The 25,704-nt window shown below is 43.0% G+C and overlaps 1 protein-coding gene and 1 long non-coding RNA gene across 5 annotated transcripts in view; both read left to right on the top strand.

Moving 5' to 3' along the window:
* GAB1 (GRB2 associated binding protein 1) overlaps positions 1-25,704 on the top strand; it is a 126,379-nt gene that overhangs the window by 29,578 nt on the left and 71,097 nt on the right. The window lies entirely within an intron of this gene.
* Positions 1-25,704, top strand: part of LOC112393784 (uncharacterized) — a 60,206-nt gene that overhangs the window by 22,194 nt on the left and 12,308 nt on the right. Inside the window, exons 2-3 of the long non-coding RNA XR_003002004.1 lie at positions 12,329-12,434; positions 13,637-13,741. This is a non-coding gene — a long non-coding RNA (uncharacterized LOC112393784). The remainder of the gene's footprint in view (positions 1-12,328; positions 12,435-13,636; positions 13,742-25,704) is intronic.

Genomic DNA, 25,704 nt, shown 5'->3' with positions numbered 1-25,704 from the left:
GCAGGGGACACCGGTTCGTGCCCCGGTCCGGGAGGATCCCACATGCCGCGGAGCGGCTGGGCCCGTGAGCCATGGCCGCTGAGCCTGCGCGTCCGGAGCCTGTGCTCCGCAACGGGAGAGGCCACAACAGTGAGAGGCCCGCATACCGCAAAAAAAAAAAAAAAAAAAAAAAAAAAATTAACTATTTTCAGTTTATCTGATTCCTCCTTCTTCAGAGAACCTCGTTAGAATATACAGGCATAGGAGTGGAAGTATTCCTGAGTGAGTTATAGAAAATGATGGGGAAAATTGAGAGGTGTTGGGATGGATTTTAATGTCTGTGAGGTTATATGTCCAGAGCAGAGTCTGTCTTGGGTGGGCCCTGAGCGGGAGGGCGTTTTTCTCATTTAGGTGCAGCCTTGTCTTGTCCATTCTTGATCACAGTGTGATTTCTCCTTTGTTCTGGGGTGGTGAGATTTCCTTCCTCTGGGTCCTGTGGTCCCTGCTGTAGCCCTAGTGTCTGCTGGTCCACTCCCCCCAGCCCACATCAGTGCCAGTCATCACTGTCTGTGCTTGTTGGCACTGAGATTTATAAAAAAGGGTGAAAACAGGGGAGATGAAAATGAAAGTTCTCCCTGCATCTGCTTTTTAGTTGTTCGTTTCTGTCCCTCACCTTCTCTCCCTCCAATGAGGAAAGGAATGCAGATGGGAGAACAAAGAGGAAATGATACCTTACATTTCTAAATACTCTTCCTTTTCCGCTCATCAGACCTCTCCCCTCTCCCCGCTCACCCTCACGCCATTCTCCTTTCTGACCCTTCAGTGTTTGTCTTCCCTGTTAGACTGTAAGCTCCGGAAGGATAAAAACCATGTGGGTTGTGGTCTCTTCTGTGCCTCCCAGGGCCTAGCATAGTGCCTGACATAGAGAGAAGATGCTCCAAATACGCACATTTAGTGGATGAGTGAGGAACCGACAGCGAGTTTGGGGTGGAAGGGGGAGTAAGCCATGATTTCTATTGTTGCTGACAACCTTGCCCTGGTCCCATTTCTTGGTCATCCCCCATCTCTGATCTTCAAGGAGCCCACCTCCTGGCAGCAGCAAGGTGGTTCCCACAGAGGGGTGCTGGACACATTTTCCCATGGCACGTTTTTCTGCATGGTCCTTAGTCTGTTGGAACTATATACTTAAGGGAGTTTTAGTGGGCTGGCCAGAGAAGGGAGCCATTATGTACCACATTGTTTCTATGGGAAAATGCATTCTGAGTTCAAATGAATCTACTTACTTAGAAACTTTTGGATTACATCCTTTCCATTAGTTGAGGACTGCCATTGCATGATCTCCCATTCAGGCTTTTATTCATTACTGATATGTAAATGAACAGTAAGCCATTTCTTTGTAGAAGGAGCAGAGCCAGAAGTCTTTCCTTCTGAGATGATAAACTGTTACATTAAAATGAATTTCCTGGGCTTCCCTGGTGGCGCAGTGGTTGAGAGCCCGCCTGCCGATGCAGGGGACGCGGGTTCGTGCCCCGGTCCGGGAAGATCCCACATGCCGCGGAGCGGCTGGGCCGGAGAGCCATGGCCGCTGAGCCTGTGCGTCCCGGAGCCTGTGCCCCGCGGCGGGAGAGGCCACAACAGTGAGAGGCCCGCGTACCGCAAAAAAACAAAAAATGAATTTCCTTCATCTGACAAACATGGTGGTTCATTTCAAATGTATTCATAGAGTGCCTGTTACATGCTGGGCTTTGTGGGAAGGATTCACACGTGAATAAAATAGGGACTCTGTCCTGGCAAGGGCACAGGCAGGTTTCCATTTAAAAAGGAACTGCACTCCTATAGCACACAAGGTCGCTTCCAGCCCAGTAATTCTGTGGTTTTGAATTGCTCTATTCATTTGCCCATTTTCCTTATCACATGTGGTTCTGTTATGAAATGTATTTTTAGATAATGATGGAGAAAGCATATTGACATTCATGAGTAACAATATCAATAACCTCACCTTTACAGCTTTTCAGTTATTCCGAATTTGTCTGTATTATAGAGAATGAGGAATCCAGGAGCAAACCATTTATTTTTATTCCAACTTTTTATCACGAAAAGAATGAAGACGGACCCATCATGAAATTGACATAAAAATAGTACCATGGCACTTTATTTTGAAAGCATATTCCTCAGGGATAATATGTATGGGTGTTGGCGTTAACAGATAGTTTTAAAATGCCCTCCTGTAATTTTCAGACTTCTTACAGCAAGTATGTGTTTCTCCTCCATTGTCACCGTCACACACATAACACATGCGTACAACACAGCATCTCTTCGTGTAAGTAAAAATATTTCAGTGAGGTGTCCTTCTTTCCCCAAATTGTTTACCCATGCATCTTAATAAATACTTGATGAACAGAATCTAGTTTCTGGGAACTGGAATGTGGGAAATGTGGATGTTTATATAAAAAATTCTACAGGTATTTATAAAATATACTTGGAACTCCCTGTAAAAAAATAATGGGTTTTTTTTTTGAAAATAGTTGTGTTTGTGTGGAAATAGTCTTATTAGTCTGCCTTGAAACTTGGAAAAGTTACCTGGTAGTTTATTTCAAATCTGATTTGAGCCACAAACTTCTTTGTTGCTGGATCTCTTTTATTTTTAATTAATGTCTATAATTCAAGTAGTATATTGACTGTTTCTGGCAAGTGAATTAATGACTGGTTCCTCCCAGGATCTGGAGAGAAACGGGTACTATATCTAGCTTCTGGAATTCCATTTAGTGATCAGGGTAACAGGATAATTCCTGAACTCGTGCTTAAACTTGAATTTGCAAATACGTTTTGGAGTGTTATTTTTCCTCTCTACAATAGCTACTAATAAACTACATGTTTTCTTGCCTTGTTGGTTTCTTATTTAGCAGTTTCTTTTAATGTAAAAAATCAATCCTTAGCTAGAATCTGGTCCCTGTAGTTATGAGAAGTTGAAAACCCACATTTGAGGAGTAGTTCGGTTTTAATGATAGAACAGTTCATAAATTATTCAGCAGTTTGCTTCTGTGAGCAAAATACTTTCAGTGTTCTTTGCTCTTCTGTTTAATACAGAATGATAGTTCATGCAGGTATATATCACGGTGTCCGTACTGTCAAAAAGATCATTATTTAAAGTTGGCAAGAACCTTGAATTATTAAACTGTATGCATATTAACTTGGTTTAATCAATACTTGGAAGATTGTTTTTAACTAAAGTTTCCTTATAGGAGAAAATCAAATTATTGCAGCGTAATGAACCACGTTTGAAATGAGGGAAATGCTTTTCTTGATAACTGGCACATAATAGGAACCCAATAAGTAATCCTTTCACTTGTGCTAAAGAGCATAAACATTCAGACTCAGAAGTTCAGACCATCTCACAATGCACAGGTCTGCACAGTGTGAGACATTTTCCTTCTGTTTATGCCTTAAGTATGTGCACATGGTATAAAATTGGTAAACTTTTTATCATTTTATGTGCATCTGTATTATCTTTTTCCCTTTCATTTCCTTTTACTCATAAAATGAACATTTAGCTAGATTTTTGCTTCTGATGAGTCGTTTTGCTACTACTTGAGTTTCTTCTAAGTTCATTGTGTACAAAGCAAAGCACAAAATCAGAAATTTATGGTAAATTTGACCCAGAAGAGGAAACTGTAAGCTTTCTAAAGTCTTTGAGTCTTTCTCAGAGGAAGACAGAATAAATTAAATACTAATATCAGGCCACTTTCTGTAATTAAGAACAAATAAATGAACCATCAACATGCACGAAAACGTGGCATCTGAAAATTTATGATTGGTCTTTTTTATATGGTCTTGGAGAACATATACAATGGAATGCAGCCCCCTGAGCGTCAATAAAAATGCCATTCGAAAATTAAACCTGATGCTATATAAAGGACACTAATCTCTTAAACTACTTTGTGTTCCAGTGTTAAAAAGCTTCATGTAACTTATTTATCATCTATTTTTTAATACTTGAAATGTACTTTGCAGGGTTTGGAGGGTTAGGAAGATAGCAGGTTCATTTCTTCTAGGAAAGTTCTAAGGCAATGAACCTTAAAAATTTCAACCTGCTGTTATGTTTTATGTCCTGTACATATGTGGTATTCTCTATACATAGTTAATATATATGTCAAAGTGAAAAAGATGTATAGGGCACTAGCCTAGGTATTCAAATTCTATATAAATATTAAATGGATTAATTTTATTTTCTATAACAGCTCCATTGAGATATAAATCACATACTATAAAGTTCACCTGTTTATATAAGTGTGTACAGTTCATGGGGTTTTAGTAGACTCACGGGACTATGCATTCATCACCACTATCTGATTCCAGAACATTTTCATCACCCTAAAAAAAGAAACCCCATAACATTATCAGTAACTCCCATCTCCCTGCAATGCCCCCCCACCACCAGCTTTAGGCAACCGCTAATCTGCTTTCTGCCTATATGGATTTGCCTATTCTGGCTCTTTCATATAATGGAATTATATGTGGCCTCGTGTCTGGCTTCTTTTACTTGACCTAGTTGTTTTTTTGTTTTTTTTTTGTTTTTGGCTGTGTTGGGTTTTCGTTGTGGTGTGCAGGCTTCTCTTGTTGCGGAGCACAGGCTCTAGGCGCGCGGGCTTCAGTAGTTGTAGCACGTGGGCTCAGTAGTTGTGGCTCGCGGCCTCTAGAGCACAGGCTCAGTAGTTGTGGCGCACGGGCTTAGTTACTCCACGGCATATGGGATCATCCCGGCCCAGGGCTCGAACCTGTGTCCCCTGTATTGGCAGGTGGATTCTTAACCACTGTGCCACCAGGGAAAAGCCCCTGGCCTAATGTTTTTAAAGTTCATCCATGTTGTGACATATATCAGAATGCCATGCCTTGTTATTGCCGAATAATCTTCCATTCTATGGATATATCACAATTTGTTTATCCAAAGTGGATTAAATTTATTTTTTAATTGAAAATTTTATGATCCTCAAGACCCTCTGTAATTTTTCCAGGCAGCTTTCTCTTCCCTCTCCCTCTGTTCACATTCCATACCTTTCATGGCTGGGTTTTCACTGTACTTACTGTTTCCTTGTTTGAAGACTGTCTCAAATGCTACTTCCTTTTTGAATTTTTTTCTTTGGTCCCTTGAGTGATCTCTCTTCCTTCAGATTGTCACAGTCCTTTGTTGTGCCACAGTTTCAACTTGTGCTTTTGGTTATTTATATAGTTGTCCCTCATTTCAGATTTTAATGCACGAGACAGGGGCATTTCAGTTGCTACCAGAAATAGCCTTGCAAAGAGCCAAAAATCAGTAAGTAGTTTTTAAATTAGTGAATGAAATCATTGGAGATCACCTGGGTGTCGTAAGACTAAAGCCATAATTGATAGTTACTGTGTCTAGTCAGGATGCCAGAAAACTGAACCAGGAATTAAGGAGATAACTACATTTTTGGAAAAACTTATCTTCCCATTATTCAGTGTCTGGCACATAACTGGAACTCAGTACATGTTTGTTGAACTGGATCCAGGATCTGGTAGCACGACTAGGGAAATCTTCGATGTCTCTAGAAAGGAGATTCTGTATTTATAAATATACGTAGTCACCCTAGTTGAAATGGGAGAGAGCAAGAGTGAGAATGTATGTTGGTCCAATGAGGAAAATGTTTGGTGAGTATCTCTTTGCAGGAGAGCCCCAGAGCAGTTGCTTTTCACTTTTTTATTAGATATGTCATGTTTGGATATGTCATTAAATGTTTGCTGTTTGCTTTCCCCTTCCAGAGGCATAAGTTCTAGTAGCCAGTTACCACTGAAGCCTCAGTAAAACACGCTGTCGTGAGTTCCCTTCTACATACAAGGGCTTGAGGGTACATCTTTCAGCTTTTTTGAAGCTGTGTTTGAACCATCCTTAAGTCAGGGGTCAAGCTGCAAATTCCGACGAGGATCTAAGTTCTGATGATGGGGCCATCCACAAGGGCTCCCCTCGGGTGTGACAGGGGAGGGACTTTGCTTCTAGGCTAGTGTTTTCAGCCCCATCCACGGGGCTTTCATCCAAGGAAGAAAGATGTTATTGGTGGGTCCTGTTTTTGAAGGAAAAAAAGAGTAAACAGGGGTTCCTGCCAGTGTAGTGAAGAGTTTCTTACATACTGGTACTAATTACGTGGTCAAAGCTCAGAGAAAGGGGGCCCCAGGCAGTATAGGACAGCAGCCCAGTGTTGAAAGAAGTAAGCACCTAAACTCTTAGGATTCGCTTAGTTTCTGTTTTTTTCCCTAACGGTGGTCCGCCCCAAATAGGACTACGCTGTTTTTGGAGTAGGGGATGCTACCCCATCATCCTGTGATTGTCTAAAACTTAGATATTTAAACAGTTTGAAAACTTGTTGCAAATATCATTATAAATTGAAATAATAGAAGTTTTATGGCTTTCATTTTTATCTTCTCCGTTTCTACCCACCTAAGCTGTTACAGAAACCGAATTTCTATAAGTATATACAATTAAAAATAATTATGATAGGGCTTCCCTGGTGGCGCAGTGGTTGGGAGTCCGCCTGCTGATGCAGGGGACGCGGGTTCGTGCCCCGGTCCAGGAAGATCCCACATGCCGCGGAGCAGCTGGGCCCGTGGGCCGTGGCCGCTGGGCCTGCGCGTCTGGAGCCTGTGCTCCGCAATGGGAGAGGCCACGGTAGTGGGAGGCCCGTGTACCACAAAAAAAATAAATAAAGAAATAAAAAAGATATACAAGTAGTTGTTCTTGGCAGTACATTCCTATGGAGGTTTTTCTGCATATTTTGGGCAGTTCTCAAGGTTTTGTTCCTCTTCATTTAATAACTTAAAAAGTTGTCTTTATTTTCCTTTGTCTAAATTCATCTGGTTTTATGTGTACTTTTCCCACTTGATGTTTTGTTTGCTTAATGCTTGCTGTGACACTAGGCCATGTAAAGAAAAACGATTCTTACCAGACATTTTCATTCATTTTATACCACTCTGTTGGCAGTGAGAAAAGAGTATTTCCCCACTGGATACATTCTTTATAAGATCAAAATCAATGCAGAGTGAAATTATCCTTTTGCTCACGTTCCTGCAAAAAGGCAGCCTCCATAACAAGAGATGAAAAGGAGAAGTTTAGTGGTGTTTGTGCTTTCACAAAGTTGTTTTTGGAGAAAGAACGTTAATATATACATGATTTCCTGTTAACCGTTGTTGGTGTCCAGGTTTGATACTGTTGTGTGACAACCTAACATTGCTTCCTTTTTCTGAAGAATTGATCGAATGTGAAGCCCAAATGCTTGCTAAAGTAGGAAACTGCTGTTCCGGAATGCACAGGAAATCGAGCTGTTTAAGCATTTCTGCTGAGACACAAGGCAGGCTGTAAACTGTCAGGCTGCATTGCCTTCCCACTGTCGTGACTGGTTTTGAAAGCTGGCTTCAAATAAGTGAAAGGCCTGGTGTTATCATAGCAGCGCTAAAACTAATGAATAAGAATTATGGAGTTGGCTGAATAGAAAGGAGGCATGTCTAACAATTAGAGCTGTGCACCAGAGCTCTCCAGAACCTGCTGTGCTCCCTCCCTGTCCCTGGGAGCTTTCAAACAGACACCGGTGAGTCCCCGCTTAGCTGGTGCGTGGATCGGGGCCTGGTGGGAAGCAGGTGGCAACACTCCAGTTGGATAATTTGAGGAACATTGAATAAAAAAAATGCTTACCCAAATCTAGAGTATAGTGAGAATCCAAGGACAAGTAAGAGGGGAGGGCGAGGGCCAGTACCTACACCTGAAGAGGAAAGTGGAAGGAATATTCCCAGACCCCAGGAGGGATGGCTGTGTAGAGATGGATGCCTTTCAGGGATGCATAGTCTCCTGCCCTCAGGCTCCTCTCTCTCTTATCCCCATTGACCAAACCCATCCCAGAGCCAGAGAACCAGACATGATGCAGTCCTTAAGTTAGCCTCCCTCAGCTCAGCAGGACAGGACCAGGTGGAGACTGGATCTGGAGGGGTAGCTGGGAACTGTCCATCACAGATGTTGTAAAAGCAGTTCCTATGTTGAAGGGGACATCCCTGTTATCCCCATGAATACTGTGGAACTTGTTTCTATGAAGAATCATTGAATCTCAGAAATACTTGAGGTTACCCAGTTCAGGCATCCAGAAAGTGCAGACTTCCTATTCATCCAACATCTAGTTTAATATTTTCAGTTGTAGAGAACAAAATTTTACTTGAGGGAGCAGCTTGTTCTGTTGTGGAACAGCTCTAATTATTAGGGAGGTTTTTCTTGCATTGAAAGTGCCTTCCTGTAACTCAAGAGTGGTTTCTTGTTCCCTCTTGGAGCTACACAGAACAAGGCTACTGTCTCTCTCTCTCTCTCTTTTTTTTTTAAATAAATTTATTATTTATTTTTGGCTGTGTTGGGTTTTCATTGCCGCGCACAGGCTTCCTCTAGTTGTGGCGAGCGGGGGCTACTGTTCGCTGCGGTGTACGGGCTTCTCATTGTGGTGGCTTCTCTTGTTGTGGAGCACGGGCTCTAGGCACACGGGCTTCAGTAGTTGTGGCGTGTGGGCTCAGTAGTTGTGGCTCGTGGGCTCTAGAGCACAGGCTCAGTAGTTGTGGCGTACAGGCTTAGTTGCTCTGTGGCATGTGGGATCTTCCTGGACCAGGGCTCGAACCCATGTCCCTTGCATTGGCAGGCAGATTCTTAACCACTGTGCCACCAGGAAAGTCCCAAGGCTACTGTCTTACCCTGTATCTTTTGTCCCCATTATAGCCTTTTTGTTGGTGGTTGTTTTAACCGTCATTCATTTATTCAACATGTGCTAATTGAATGCTAGGGGCCAGGACTTGTTCTAGGTGTGGGATATTCAGCTGTGAACAGGGCAAAACTCCTCCTGCATTCATGAAACTCATATTCTAGTGGATAGAGGTGGACGTTGAACACAGAAGTGTATAATGTGATGACCGGCCAGTGTTGATAACTGCTGAGGCTATCAACTGTTTATCTTGTTCACAAGAGAAACTTAAATTTGTTGTGAGTCAGCTGTGTAATGCAGTTGCCAAAAAGCCTCATTCCGTCTTAGGCTATGTAAACAGAATGCCCAACACTAGAGAGGTTATGTTTCCTCCGCCTTCTGACTGTCCAGCTGGACCTGAAGTGTTGCATCTACATTCTAGAAGGACATTGGAAAACTAGAACTTGATCAGCGGATGTCCCCAGTGTAGCCTTTTTTTAAAAAAATTTTGTTTTGTTCAAGTATAGCTGATTTACAGTGTTGTGTTAATTTCTGCTGTATAGCAAAGTGACTCAGTTATACATATACATGTTCTTTTTCATGTTTACCTCCATTCTCTAGATGTGGTTTCAACTTGGGTAATGCTTGGTAGACTGTCTCTTCCCTTGATCCAGTCATTTAATTTTAGTAATGCAGCCATGGATTGAATTTCCTTTTCTTTTTAAACAACTGTCTTACTTCTGACTCTCAATGTTAAAGTACTGTTGAGCCAGGTCTCCAGCATTTCTTTTTGTACAATTTACGTTTATACTTAAATGTGGGGCTCAATATCTATCTCTATTAAAATGTCATCTCACGCAGCCTTCTGCATTCAGATTCTTCTGAATATTATCTTTCATCTGACTTCATGCCATCTACAAAATTAATAAGCGTATTCTCAAACATCATCTATGTGATTAATATAATCACTCAATTAAAACAGAATAATGATACTAGGGTATTCCTTCAGGTTATGACAGCTTAATAATTAGTATTATTCGTGGATGGCATTTCAAATAACTGTGACTACCCTTAACTATGTCATCCAGCCCACACTTCTTCATTTTATCCAGACCTTTTTGGAAAATGAAGAGACATTCTCTTTGTGGCATTTCTCTCTGATACCAGGGTTACCAGAAAACATGTTAGGATAATTTGACATGACACTGGAAATACAGTAAGCCACTGCTGCTCTGTCCTACCCCTGAGTCTTTAAAATCTATTTACTGAATTGTGTTTGAATTGATACCAGGCTTGCCTGTGGTTTACCGTTGTTGTATGTGCCCTTTTCTTCTTTTCTGGAACCTCTGCCTTCATGTGTGGAGAGCTTGCCATTAGTGACTCCCTTGGTATCTAAGGATGAGATGAGGCTAAAATTGAAAAGTGACCTCTGTTCCCTTTTTTCAGGATGGGCCACCGTTGCCCGTTTTAAGTCTCTTCCTTGATCAAATATAGAACATTGAGGTGAAATAGAAGTTGAATAATTGGGCCTTCTGACTTTGGTGAAGGTTGTACCATCTTTCCCAGGATTTTTTTCTTTATTTGTTTGTGGTACCCGGGCCTCTCACTGCCGTGGCCTCTCCCGTTGCGGAGCACAGGCTCCAGACGCACATGCTCAGCGGCCTTGGCTCACGGGACCAGCCGCTCCGCGGCATGTGGGATCTTCCCGGACCGGGACACGAACCCATGTCCCCTACATCGGCAGGCAGACTCTCAACCACTGCGCCACCAGGGAAGCCCAGGATTTTTTTTTTTTTAATATTTTATTTATTTATTTGGTTGCACCGGGTCTTGGTTGAGGCAGGTGTGCTCCTTAGTTGCGGCCGGCAGGCTCCTTAGTTGCGGCTTACTGGCTCCTTAGTTGTGGCATGCGAACTCTTAGCTGCGGTGTGCGTGTGGGATCTAGTTCCCTGACCAGGGATCGAACCCAAGCCCCCTTCATTGGGAACACGGCGTCTTAACCACTGTGCCACCAGGGAAGTCCCTTTTCCAGGATTTTTTTATCTTGCTTCTGATAAAACTTAAAAGGAAGTGGGAGGGGATGCGGTGTCAAGGTTGCTGCTGCTGCTGGCAGCCCCTGAGGTCTCCTGGGCTCGCTTTTGCCTTCCTCACATGCTTGCAGGGGGTCGGGGCTCGCATGCAGTCTTACTTCGTGAGCCCAAAGCACTAGGACATGTTTTTGGTTTGGTTTTTGATTTGCAAGCTCCCTGTAAGATTATAATGTTTTCTTAAGAGGCTACCTTGTTTATGGGTAAGAAAAAAGACGAAATTAACCTTACTGATCCTGGGAATATTTTTGTTTTCCAAAGCAGTGGGTATCCTGTTTTCTGTTCCACTCAAATGCCCAGGAACCCATCCACCTTGCTGGTCATGTGACTTTAGGGGAGGGTTACTGAGGCTGTCCGTTGCCTAGTACAGAAGTTTCCATTGGGACCAGAATGTGATTAAACACACCAGACCTGCCAAGACATGACTTTTAGCAGAGGGCTTGCCTTGACTCCAAGTACCAGAAATTCGCTTGGGCTGACTGAAGGGTCAGTGTATTAGGGGGATCAGTATATTAGCTAAGTTGATACACCGGAAGCTGTTTCACAGTTTTTCTTGCTTTTCACATGCCACAGAGAAAAGACTACATCCCATCTGGAGCACACTATTGTGGGAATCTTGTACTTTAGATTCATAAACAGAGTATGTTTGGGTTTTCCAGATTTGCCTGTGTTGACTGCATTCCTGAGTATCACTTTTCTTTCCTTTTGACTATCACTGATTTTTAGTTGACTAAGAAAGTGGAAGTCATACTTTTGTTTAGTGCCCACGGCTATTCCGAGGTTCCTGTGGGCATCGTCTTCCATCAGGCATTCAGAAGGGCTGCCACAGCATAGCAGTCAGAGCTGTGGTGAACATTGGTCCTGGTTTATCCTGTTGTCCTGGCATAACTCACTCTCAGAAGTTTCTTGGTTTGGAAGAAAAATTGTATGGTTCCCTTGGGTACATCCCAGAGTATCCTAGAAAGCAGTGGTTCCCATGGTGCAGTCACTGCTCTGACCTCTGGGCCTTCCTTACTCACCTTGTCCTACAAAAAGACTCCAGAATGACTTGCAGGACCTGAACACCTAACAATCCTTGGAGTACTGTTAGTTTTCCTGGACGCACGTGATCGTATACTGCTTTAGAAGGATAAAGATACTATTCATGGCTGAGGAAGAACTTTCATCATTTTGGTAGATTGAAAAAACATCTTCTTAATGAAAACACATCGTCTACTTTTCTAGCTGCACTGATCTATTTAAAAATTTGTCAATGAAGGTTCTTTAGTAATATCTGCTCATTAAATGAAGATTTGATACCTAATGGGTCTTGAAAGAACCTGTGGGCTTTTGCAAGCCACATCACATCTTGCTACATCCAAAGCACTGACCACTGTTGATTTTCTGTCTCCTTCACTAGATGGTAGCACTGGGAAGGCAGGGACCATGGCTTATCCAACCTGCCTCCATCATTGATCATTCTGTGGGTTTGGATGAAAAAAGGAGGGAAATAGAGGAAGAACGGGAGCTGTGAATAAGCCCTTTTGCTTTCTGTTTCCCTTTTAGGAGTTGAAGCACCCGAGCTGCCTGTCTAGGAATATGAAAGGTAGTAAATATTTTAGGAAGTGGCTTCCACAACTTTCTGAATCTGACAAGTCATTTAATTTCCCAGGTTTGTTACCCTACAACTTCCAGCACTATTGACATTGCGGGCCTGGATGATTCTTGGTTTTAGGGCTACCTGCCGGTGGTAGGATGTTTAGTTAGCAGCATCCTTGGTCTCTACCCACTCGATACCAGTAGCACACCCCTCCCTCAGCTGTGACAACCAGAAATGTCTGCAGACATTGCCGAATATCCGGGGGGACAAAATAGTACCCCCTCTGCCCCCCCCAAGAACCACTGCTCTATGGGAGCTCATGTCTGGGATAAATGCAGACCAGAGAAACCAGCAAATAATAGAACTCTGGAGTTGGCAGGGAACTTAGAAATCATCAAGCACGTTTTTGCCCCTGGTACTACCCACCCCCTCTCCAACACACACCACTATTTTATACCTGAAGAAACTGTGGCCCAGGGCAATTAATGACGAGAAAAAAGAAAAAATGCAAGTATTGGAGGTAATACTGATTTTAGACTGTAGGCTTATTTAAGATGATTTACAGGTCATGAAAGTGTATCTACTTTCAGACAACTCAATATGGAAATAGATAAGAAAGATGAACAAGGATTCACATCACAGGAAAATCAAAGGCTAGCACCACTAAAAAGAAAATTTAAGATATTTATTGAATATTTTTTGCATTAAAAAAAGAAGAGAGCAAACTCACTAGAATATGACTGGCTTTCTGGCACAGCCCCGTGGAGCTGTATGGGCTTCATGTTAGACTATTTTAAGTGTATATATATATATAGAGAGAGAGAGAGAGAGAGAGAGAGAGAGAGAGAGAGAGAGAGAGAGAAACAGAGAAGAGGATTTAAAGTAACAATAATTGGGCTTTTTCAAACAATGATTTGCTTTTTAGATCTAGATAATCTAGACAGTGACCACCCCCATGAGATATTTCCACTGTAGGTTGTTATGTTTTATTAAGGGCATTTTGTATCTTACTAAGAATTCTCACAGAAAGCCAAGAACACCAAATTAAATATTAGCCGCTTGTGGTTATTTTAAGACTCGTCTCAATAACCAAGAGAATTTGGGTCTCACACTTTGTACCTTTTGATTACAAACAGCTCTAAAGAAGTTTATGTTGTACTTCATCAAAAATTATAGAGGATCGGCCGGCTGAGACGCTTGGGGACTGAAATTAGGCAATTCAGAGTTTTTCATGCGTGTTAGCTGCCTTTTGTTTTGATCCCTGTCATTTTTAGTCTGTCTTTTTCAAGATTCTTCGGGAAAGACTGTCCTGAGTGAGGACAGAAGAGAAAAATGGCAGGATCCTGAGCCACCGGTCCACACAATCCCTCCTATCTGAGGTAGGGTAAAAGGCGACTGACAGATTTCTGTCTGAACTTTCGGTTGAGAGTATTATATTTAGATTCCATCTGATTGTTCTTTCTTGTGGTTTCAGTTAGGTTTGGTTTAAGCATAACCCAGTCACGTCTGAACTCACACAACAGGAAGGTTTCTGGAAAATGGTGTATAAATCCATTATTAACGAATCAAAAAGCATCAGGAGAGCTTGCTAATGGAATTTATCCCAACGTTCTGGTCACCTGTTTCCTTGAGTAGACACAGTGGTCCCAACCCTGCTCTGATTTATCTCCAGACGCGCAGGCTCGGTGGCCATGGCTCACGGGCCCAGCCGCTCCACGGCATGTGGGATCCTCCCGGACCGGGGCACGAACCTGTGTCCCCTGCATTGGCAGGCGGACTCTCAACCATTGCGCCACCAGGGAAGCCCTAGCACCTCATTCTTGATGAGAGAACTTTCAACCATGTATGTTGGGTAATTTGTTGAAAATTCATCACTGAAAAGCTGCCCTTCTGCTTTTAGCATTTGAAATCCCTTGGCAGGGAGACATTTTTCTCGGAACAAATCTTTTGAAGGGCCATAAAACAATTCTCCTGGCAAGAAGTCCTTTTTAAGCTTTTTAGATCGTTACAATATGACGCTGATTTATCAAAAACATGGATTCTGACTTGAATAGCTGTAGACTTCTGGCAGACATAGGCATGTCAGATGTCTTGGCACAGTTTTAGGGTGGAAGGGGACTTTCCCACTTGTTTATGTAATCCACACTCATCACATGTGGGAATTTGACGCAGTTTCTTCTGTTATATTGAAATGCTTAGCTTTTCATACCGGACATGCTGCTCCGTGAAAACAGGCTCTGGGTATGTCTGTATATATTTAAATGAAATGAAAAAGAAAAGCAAAATCCAAGAAATGCCTTCAGCTTGCAGTGGTGATTATTTTTAGGCCGTGTACATATGCACCAAAAGCTCTCTTTTAAGTCAGCTGACTGGAACTTGGAACAGAGCTTCCCATAGAAACAATAGTATAGTATGTGTGGTGCTAAAGTTTCCAGACTAGCCCTCAAAGCTTAGTTAACCCATCATAGGCTAACGTGCTTTGCAGCAAAGGGACAGTGCTGTGTAGCATATCAAAACACTGTTCAGATATAGAGAACAGACTTGTGGTTGCTGAGGGGGAGGGGAGGTGGGGAAGGGATGGATTGGGAGTTTGGGGTTAGCAGATGCAATATTATACATAGAATGGATAAAAAAGAAGGTCCTACTGTGTAGCATAGGGAACTATATTCAATATCCTGTGATGAACCATAACGGAAAGGAATATGAAAAGAATATATACGTGGGTGTATAACTGAATCACTTTGGTGTATAACTGAATCACTTTGCTGTACAGCAGAAATTAACACATTGTAAATCAGCTATACTTCAATAAAATAAAAAACAAACACTGTTTAATGATATTCAACGTGCAGCTTGTTTCAGTGCTAGACCTTAAAATTGAAAAACAATGTATTGTATAGGGATACATTTAATTTCTCTTAAAAGGTGGGTTTTGAGGAAAAGTAGTTCTAAAGAGACTTGGCATGGTGGAAGAGCCCCAGGCGGACCTGAAGACCTGCTACGTAGCAATTTGGGCATCTGAGGCCAGTAAATCAACCTCTTGATCCTCAGTTTGTTCAGTGTCATGAAGTAATGGTGAGGGTCAGAGCAGAAAGTGCACGGGAAGCTGATTTGTAAACTGTGAAGTTCTATACAGAGGCCCAGGGTAAGTTCTGATTCTTTCCTTAATTATGAAAGTCCTGTGACTGGGCGTTTCTTTTTCCTGACACATATGTACTAGTAGCAACACTGCTTAACAATTAAGATTGATCCCATTTAGCTCACAGACACAATAAATGCATGTTATTTTGACTCATTTGCGAGACAGTAACATTTGCTTTATTTTTATTTATTTTTTTTGCGATACGCGGGCCTCTCACTGTTGTGGCCTCTCCCGTTGCGGAGCATAGGCTCCGGACGCGCAGGCTCAGCAGCCATGGCTCATGGGCCCAGCTGCTCCGCGGCATGTGGGATCCTCCCGGACTGGGGCACAAACCCGTGTCCCCTGCATCGGCAGGCGGACTCTCAACCACTGCGCCACCAGGGAAGCCCCACATTTGCTTTTTTGAGACGGTTGTTTGGAATTTCCAAAGCAATCTCCCTGTCATGCTCTCGTGTTTCTAGTCTTCAAACCTCTCCTGTTCTTTCCTTTGTGTGAGTATCTCTTTCTTAATCACCTTCTCAAGTTTCAGGTTACAGAGCAGGACTCCCCCTCCAGCCTGGCCTCCCAGCGGCCCTGGCCTCTCTGTGACCCATGCCTCTGGCCTCAGACCAGCTCTGCACTGTCGGCACCTCCTGCAGTTGACCAGCTCTGACGAGGGGCCCCTTGTGCTCAAAGCCTCGCTGGACACCAAGCAGAGGCAACCTGTCTGGAGGGACCACAGCCTTGGAACAGTATTTTTGATGGGACAAGCCTGGCCCTAGACCCTGAGGCTAAGTGTAACACTCGAAGTGCTATGGGCCTCATCGCCCAACCCAGGAGCTTTTCTGGTGCAAGTGGTGTTAGGAAAGAAAATGGGGGCTCAGTGGCCATTGCAGAGCAAAGTGTTCCCATTCCCCGCCCCATTCACTGGGGCAGGTTGGGGTGAGACTACTTGTATACATGTAAGATTCATGGTAAACCCACCAAAGAGGTGCACTGAAAGGGACTTATTAAAGTATTGCTTTTTGTGTCAAAGTTACAAATTTTGGGTCTAAACAGAATAATAATATTTAATATTGGAAGCAGCCATTAGAGGTCAGGAAGTACAGCTTATTCTTTTTGTAACGGAGAAATCTTTTTTTTTTTTTATAACTTTTTAAAAATTAAGGGCTTCCCTGGTGGCGCAGTGGTTGAGAGTCCGCCTGCCGATGCAGGGGACACGGGTTCGTGCCCCGGTCCGGCAGGATCCCACATGCCGCGGAACGACTAGGCCCGTGAGCCATGGCCGCTGAGCCTGTGCGTCTGGAGCCTGTGCTCCGCAGTGGGAGAGGCCACAGCAGTGAGAGGCGCGCGTACCGCCAAAAAAAATTAATTAAAAAAAATTTTTGGCTGCACCTCGGCTTGCGGGATCTTAGTTCCCCAACCAGGGATTGAACCCAGGCCCTCTGCAGTGAAAGAACAGAGTCCTAACCACTGGACCGCCAGAGAATTCCCTGGAGGGGAGAAATATTGAGCTGGACAAGTCAACTCATTTGCAAGTGTCTCGTGCCTTCAAATCTTGAGCTCTTTCATAGGATGTCCTTAAGGTGCTACATCTGCTCGCTATCCACTCTGTTCTCTGGGTAAGGTTGGCACTGATTGGCACAGCTGTTTGCTGAGATCCTAGGATCTGCCTAACAGTCTACAGAGACCAGACGTGAAGTAGGGGGTAGCCTACTCTACTACCTCTGATTCCCGTCTCCCACCATAGAGAGAATTAGTATTATTTATTAAGCAAGGCAATTTGTAGGAGCTACAGAAACAAGACATACGACAGTTTCTGCTCTTTTAGAGCTTACAGTGCTGTATTGTCTCACATAATTAGAGGGAACCAATTCTGGACCACACAGCACGTACTGAATTGGGTATTAGTGTTTCTCCTACTGACTCTAAGATTTAGAAGAGATCAATTTACTTCTTGGGCCTTAGTTTTCTTAACCATAAAGGGAGGAGATTGAAGTCTGAAGCCTTCATATCTGTACGTTTTGTGAGTCACAGTCTCCTGATACTTCTTCATTTTAATCATCAATCTTTTGATTCCATTTATTCTTTTTATTTCAAGGAATTCTTAGCTAAGATGTAGATGCTAATTAATTTACATGCTGATGTGTGGTAGGCAACTTAGCCCTTTATGGAACCTCAGGCTGGAAAAAGTGGGGAATTGTATAATGGTCCATTTCTTCAATTTTAAGGCAGAATAGATCCCAAACCTATGTAAAATAATTTGGATTTTTATACAGCTCATTAGGAAACTAGAATATGCCTGCTTTTGAATATTCAAAGACTTAGAGGATGTGAAAGGGCTTTTGACTTTACAAAGGGATTTGACCACAGAATTCTTTTCCATGGTGAGTTAGTTCCTCCAGTGCATTTAAAATGTAATATGTTATTTTCTTTTTCTTTTTTAAAATTAAACTATAGCTGGTCAAGGAGTCTTTCATTATTATGGAGACAGTTCTAATTCTCAAAGTAGATGAGGGCTCAGAAGGTTTTAGCAGGAGTTTCCCACTATAAATTTTGAAACCAAATTATTTTGCCACTTCAGAATAATTTGCATCATCAAGGCAGTCAACTGCCCATGACTAAATTTTCCTTTCAAATAAAGAATCTGATCTACTGAGACAACTTCAAAAAAAAAAAAAAGAAATGTAATATGATTTGCAGAGCTTATGTGCACCAGAAATATCCAGTTCTGGATATTTACAATTCATAGTTCTGCAGCAGTGCTGAGCATGTACGCACAAAATATGCTTTCTGTTACCTAACTGGAATTTTCTATGGTGTAAGAGGGTTTTTTGGCTGTTGCGTTGGAATTTTCCTGACCTTTCTTCCCTCTCTGTTCCTCCCAATCGTCCAGGCGGCATTCCTTCGTGAAACAATTAGTTAAAATATGGGAGTTCATCTGTGGCTGTTAGATGTGTCCCCCAGTTAGGGGATGAATTTGTGACTGAGGTGGGAGATGCTTTCTGTAGTGGCCAGAACACAGACCAAGTACAGACAGATTTAGGTCCTGATGCCAACACTGCCTCTCACTAGCCTTATGCAAGGTATTGACACTTAACCTCAGAACCTGTTTTTCATCTAGAAAACGGATATTACAATAATAATGCTGAGATCGCAGGATAGAAGAGAGCATTTCTCTTTTCTGAAGGGGCTGACATAAAATAGGCCTTCCATGAAAGGTAGCTCTCTGCCTTTCCCCTCCAACCCATGGAGCAGCCAGAAAGCAGCAACAAAACTGCAGTCTGTGGAGTGGCAGGGTCTGAGACCTCCGTGGGGTTAAGGCATATGGAGGGCAGAAGGCACGAGCAGGATTCAGCACAGGGTAGCCTGGTGTCGTGGTTAAGCCATTGGCCACCAGAGCCTGAGAGCCTGGGTTCAACTGTCCTAGCTCTGTGATTTTGGTAAAGTCACTGATCAGTTGCGTGCCTCAGTTTCCCGATCTGTAAACCAAGGCTAGTAGCACTTACGTCATCAGGTTGTTGGAGATCCCACGTGTTAATTTGCGTGCAGCGCGCAGAATGGTCCCTGGCACATAACAAGTCTGTGTTTACTGCAGTCTGTTACCATGAAAATCGTTTTTTGTTGTTAGTGTCATGCAAACATTAAAACCATTACATGAAATAACTGTAGTCTTTACAAAGAGAACAGATCTTTTCCATCAAGGAGGAACAGGGCTTGGCCAGCATCTTTTAACAGGAGATAGATTTGCTCTTAGAAGTCTGCTCCAGTCTTTCATCTTGCTCCCTGCCTGTCCACTCTGTACAGCTTTTGTTATTAATGTGGAGCAGTTGAAGTCACTGACTTGGGTGCCGGCCAGGCCAGTGTTTCTGCGGGTGCATATTACTTTCCTAGGCTGGTCCTGAACAGGATGATGGAAATCAGAGGTACGGGGAAGCTGTCCTTCTAGGCAGCCTGCACATAAGGTGTGTTTGCCGTCTTCCTCGTATTGGTGCTGATGGATCAGAATCTTACTTAGTATCCTAGTAATTTTTTTTTTCTCTTACCCTACAACCTTTATCTCTTCCTTTAGCTGTCGTTTTGCTTGTTCTTGGGTTAGACAGACTAACGCTGATTTATTATTTGTCTTTCTCCATTGTTGTTTTATTGTTGAAAATCTTCAGTTCACTAAATATTTATTGAAGGCGGGTGAAATTTCTCCATAAAGCTGTATATTTCTGTACTGTGTGTGTCTATATAAAGAGATGTGACATTTGGGGACTATTCAATCTATATTGTTTTTTTTTTCTTTCTCTGTAAGTAAAATAACCCTGTGGGGAAAATATTTGTCGAAATAGCAAGTGAAAGTGTGTTTCCTTCAGGAACTGTGTCGCTTGAGAACCCACTTTTATTTTCTGCTCTGCTTTTGTATTGGGGGCTTGCGAAACTATGTTTTTGTTGTTTTGGAAAAGCCATGGAATTTTATCAGACATTTTCCTGAACCTCCCTACCTTCACCTTTTCCTGAAATATTTCTTTCAAAGTCCTGTTTTCCTCTGTTAGAGGATTGATCCATCATTTTAAAAATATAGGAGCTTGCTTGGCTTAGGCCTTTTTGGTGATCCTTTGGCTTTATATAAAAAAGAGACGTTTGTCTGAGAAACAGCACTTGGGAGATCATATGACCATTAGTGTGAAACCTGGGGCAACGATCTGTTAGCTTGAGCCATTACAAATTTTTTTTTCTTTTCATATCTGCAAACAAATGTGTGTCCCCGGACCCTGCTGGGCATTGTGATTGGTAGTGGGAGATACATTCTCCAGTTTTAGACTTGATTCTAACTCCTGTTCCCTAATTGTGGGGCTTTCTGTGGTTTTAGTAACTCCCATTGTGAAATAGAAACTGATTTCTAGTTAATCTTACCAACTGCTCAATTGTGACGTGCATGTATTTCTTTTCAGTTTCACGGTTGTTTTCTGCTGTTTTCTGAATCTGTAAGCAGTACTTGGGAATTCAAATAACGGGAAATATTTTTCTTCCATAATGGTGTGTCACAGGTGTTTGAGTGCTACACGTACTCCCTACTCCATTTTTAATGTCAATTTAGTGGAGATAAAACATGGATAATAGCTGTGGGTGTAATGAATCTGGACCCTCTCCCCAGTGGCTCCGTATCTCGTATCTCCATATGTTATGGTGCCCCTCTGATCTTTCTGAAATGTGCACTGTCAGGGCACGGAGACTTGGTGTTTAATATAGGCATTTCTGAGATTTTTCTCTATGGTTTGGATATAAAATAGCTTGCACAAACCACATTCTGCATCCATTTACAGAATGCAGTGAAAGGAGAAAGCTTTTAGTGTTATCATACTCTTTATATAGTCTAGCTCTTTTAAAAATATATGTTTTTTTGCTATGTTAGAAAATTTTGAAAAAGCTGAGAAGACAATAAAAATTACTTGTAACTACCACTCAGAGAAAAACTGACTAATTTTCCGGACTAATTTTCTATGCTTATTTATATGGATATGTAGTTATTCTTTTACAAGAATGTCTATAAACCTTTTTGAAACCTGCCTTTTAAAAAGCATAATAATAGATATGAGAACCTTGCTCACATCCCAAAACTATTCTTTGAAAATATGATTTTAAATAGCTGCAGTTTGGCATCCATTGTAATATGGCTCTGGAAATACTTATTAAAGATGTGCCAAAGAAAAAAGTGCATTTTGGGGGTGAGGTCTTTCTTCCTAATTTTAAAAATAATTGGGTTAAAAAAGTAATTAAGAACATGTTAATTGTGTGCTTTACTCAAGATAAATTTATTTAATGTTTACTACATTTCTATAATAAAACATGTACTTTATATAATTCTTGGTATAGCAACAGCTAATTATAAGTAATTAATGTTTAATTAGCCATTCACAGCTGATTAAACAAGTGATGTTTTCAAAAATGAACTTATCCTATTAAAAAAATCAAACTAGGGTCTTCCCTGGCGGTCCAGTGCTTGAGACTCTGTGCTTCCACGGCAAGGGGCACGGGTTCAATCCCTGGTCGGGAAACTAAAGATCCACATGCCTCATGATACAGCCAAAATTAAAGACCCCCCTCCCCCAAGAACAAGCCAAAAAAAAAAAAAAAGACTTAAAGAAAAATCAAACTAATTTTGAAATAGTTTTCTTTTTTTTTTCTTTTTTTGGCTGCATCAGGTCTTGTTGCTGCACGCGGGTTTTCTCTAGTTGAGGTGAGCGGGGGCTACTCTTCGTTGTGGTGCGCAGGCTTCTCATTGAGGTGGCTTCTCTTGTTGCAGAGCACGGGCTCTAGGTGCACGGGCTTCAGTAGTTGTGGCTCACGGGCTCTAGAGCGCAGGCTCAGTAGCAGTGGCGCATGGGCTTAGTTGCTCCGCGGCATGTTCGAGCTCCGGACCAGGGCTCGAACCTGTGTCCCCTGTATTAGCAGGCGGATTCCTAACCACTGCACCACCAGGGAAGCCCCTGAAATAGTTCTTTCTTTTAAACTTGAAATAAGATGAAAATCTTTTGCACCTGAATTTTGGGTTCACCTACCACGGTCAGTTGGTGCCATCAGCTGGGCTGTAATTTGGAGGTGAACTTGACTTTCCTTGGGCCTCCAGGCTGTACAGGACAGGAAAGGCTATGCAGTCAGGGAAACAGAGGCAGATGGTCCCCATGATGGGTGCCAAGACCCCAGCAGAGACGGCTGCTACACCTGACAGCCTAGGGTCAACAGTAAATGTCGGTGGCCTTGCTCACCCTTTCCTGGAGAGAAAAGAAGCTCTCCCCCTCTGCTGGCATATTTTGAAACTGCTTTGCAGCCTCTGTTCAGCCTGGGGTAGCAGGTGTCAAGGCAGTTAACTTCTAATGGGCAGTGAAAGAGGAGGTAGTGGCAAAGCTGGGGCCGAGTTGGCAGCCCCTGTGGCTGTCTCATGCAATCTACATTCTGGCGTTCTCAGAGTCTTTCAAAGGAATAGTCATTTAACCTTGTGTCATTCTGGCGTACTTGGCTCCTCACGGGGAGTAGTGATGAAACCAAATGGAGCCGTCAGTCAGTGAATCTTAGTGACGCTTTTCAGTTTGAAAACTAAGCCTGCAGTCACAGAACCATCTCTGAAAATCACCCTAGAATTGACTACTGTGGCTTGTCCTCGACACAAGGGAGCTGATGTGGGCAAAAGAACGTGTGTCCCCGAGTTTATATATCTGTGCAGCTACTTTAGTATGACTTTGGGCATATTTCTTAATCTTTCTAAACGTCATCTGTAAAAAATGATGGGAATAAGAATTGCTTTCAAGATAAGTGAGAGCTTGTATTTTATAAGTGCATGGCACAGAGTAAGCTTTTGCTCAGTATTAGTTCCCATGATGCTGATAGATTCGTGCTGTGATGATGATAGATGTGTGCTGAGTCATCCGACCACCCTGTGGGTGCTGGATTGATCATTGATTATGCGGTGGCTCTGCAACAAAGTCGTTTCCCCTTCTGAATACAGCCTCCTTGTGCACTGAGCTAAACTCGAAAACGCAAAGCTTTATAAAGAGATGCCCCAAAATACACTGACTTAAGTTAAAAGGTCTGGGGGGCTTTTTCCTTTTTCTTAGAACAGTCCAGATGGTCCGTACTCCGGGACTAGTAGGAAGCCTCAAATTCCTTCCATCTTGTTTCTCTGCTATCCCGTGAGTGCTGCCCCCATCTTCACAGTCAAGGTGACTCACCATGACCTCTTTTCAGCCAAGAGAAGGGACATGATCTAGATGTTGTACGGATCATTTTCACTCAGAGTCACTCACACGACCACAACTAGCTGTAAGGGAGGCTGGAAAATGTCATCTTTAGCAAGCCAGACACCCTGCGAAGGCTTCTGGTACTGTAGAACGGGAGCTGGCAAACAGTGGTCTGAGCATCCAATGAGCCAGCTACCTGTCATTGTAAATAAAATTGGATAGGCTTATGGTTACCAAAGGGGATGGTAGGGGGTAGGGAGGAAAATTAGGAGTTTGGGATTAACATATTCACAGTACTATATACGAAATAGGTAAACAACAAGGTCCTACTGTATAGTACAGGGAACAATATTCAATATCTTATTGAATGGAAAAGAACCTGAAAAAGAATATATATATACACACACACACATATATATGTGTATATATCTATCTGAATCACTTTGCTGTACACCTGAAACTAACACGACATTGTAAATTAACCTATAGCTCAGTAAAAATACACAAAATTTTAGAAACAAATTATATAGGAACACAGCCAGACCCATTCGTTTATGAATTGTCCGCAGCAGCTATCACTTTACCATGGAAGAGGTGAGGGGTTGTGACGACCTTACTGCCTGCAAAGCCTGAAGTATTGACTACCTGGTGCTTTACAGAGGTTTGCTGACCTGTACTATAGAAAAGGGGGAAATGACTATTAAGGGAGCAGTTGATAGTCTCTGGTAAGCATGTGAGTCACTGCCTTGGAAATTCAGTTAGGAGTTGGGTCTTATGAAGACCAATGAGCCCGGGAGAGTGAGTTTGTGTGTGGGTGGTCGTTGAAGAAGCATTGGGAAAGCACTGGGAAAGATGTAAGGAGCCAGGCCTGAAGGAGCCTGGTGGAGGTGAAGGGGGCAGCTACAGAAGGCTGCTTCCTGAAGTGAGCTTCCATCTTTAAAGTGGAGCCTCATGACGCAAGTACCGCTCCCTGCCGCCCCATTCCCTGCAGCCCTCTCCTCTGTCTTGCACTGGATGCTTGCTGCGTTCCCACTGCCGCTACCGTGGGTCAGATCTTCTTTTCCCGTTGCGTCCTCACTGGTCTCCCTGCACAGAACCTCAGCCTCCAAACCATCCAAGGTAACCTCCTTTCAGTGTGGCTTTTTTTTTTTTTTTTTTTTTTGATGTAGACCATTTTTAAAGTCTTCATTGAATTTGTTACAACATGGCTTCTGTTTTTTATGTTTTGACTTTTGGGCTGCAAGGCATGTGGGATTCCCAGCTCCCTGACCAGGGATCGAACCCACACCCCCTACGTTGGAAGGCCAAGTCTCATCCACTGGACCACCAGGGAATTCCGTCAGTATGCCTCTTCGGTTACTCCCCTTTGAAGGACTTCCAGTGGGTCCCGTTATCTACTCAATACAGGCCCAGCTCCTTGGCTGGTCACTCCAGATCTTTCCACCCTTTGATTTCCTATCCTGTTTTCCTTATAGCCTTACACACACTCCAGTCCCCAGGAAACTGGGGACTGGAGTGTGTGTAAACATACTCCAGTTTCCTCACAGAAACACCTCTTGCCCAGTCTGCACTTGGCTGTCTCCACGGATCTGCTCCTATCACCGCCTTAGCCTCGCTCTATCGAAAGGCTTTGGGGACCTAGGCCACGGTGGGTGCAGGGTAGGCACATTCACAGCCGGGCAGATGCGGGTGCTGACTTCCTTTTGGTGCCTCCCGCATTTGGATTTCCCTTCCCAGCTGGGCCCTGTCTCCCAACCTAAGGGTAAGCGCTCCCTCCTCAAACGCTTCTAGTGCTTTGTTGGCATCTTACGGCACTCGCTACTTTCTGTGCGGGACGGGGGCGGGGGGACTGGTTAGTCATCCTGTGTCTGTTTCTAGTCTCCCAGGGGCTGTAAGGCCTCTGAGGCTGAGTCCAGGTCCACCTGAGCCCTGCCCTCTTCACTTTTATCTAGTAGGTGCCGGTCAGTGGTAGAGTGATGCTGTCTACAAATTAATGCCTGTCACGAAAAATGAAATTGACTTACCTGGAGGAATTTAGGTGCAAATGAAAATAGGGCTCTGATTAATTATGTGGAAAATGAGTGCCACTTAAGATCTTCAAAACTCAGTGCAGTATTTTAGTGAGTTTTTAGAAGATGAACACTACGTTGTAAAAGTGTTTTCTTCAGACCCGGAGACATAGTAAAAGTGTTTACTTCAGACTGGAAGCAGTATTGAATGCATTCTTTTTTTTTTTTGGCCGCGCCAAGAGGCTTGCAGGATCTTAGTTCCTTTACCAGGGATCAAACCTGGGCCCTCGGCAGTGAAAGCACGGAGTCCTAACCACTGGACTGCCAGGGAATTCCATGTGTGTGTGTGTGTGTGTGTGTGGGTGTGTGTGTGTGTGTGTGTGTGGGTGTGTGTGTGTGTGTGTGTGTGTGTGTGTATAAAATGCATTTGGAAGTTTCAAGCAGTTCCTTGGAAGCCAAGGCTGAGCCAGAAACCAGACGGCCCTTGT

This window comes from Neophocaena asiaeorientalis, unplaced genomic scaffold, assembly GCF_003031525.2.
Source record: "Neophocaena asiaeorientalis asiaeorientalis breed wild unplaced genomic scaffold, Neophocaena_asiaeorientalis_V1.1 scaffold7, whole genome shotgun sequence".
In the NCBI taxonomy this organism is placed as follows: domain Eukaryota; kingdom Metazoa; phylum Chordata; class Mammalia; order Artiodactyla; family Phocoenidae; genus Neophocaena; species Neophocaena asiaeorientalis.
Note: the sequence above shows the minus strand (reverse complement) of the source record. Positions and strands in the feature narration are given on the sequence as shown.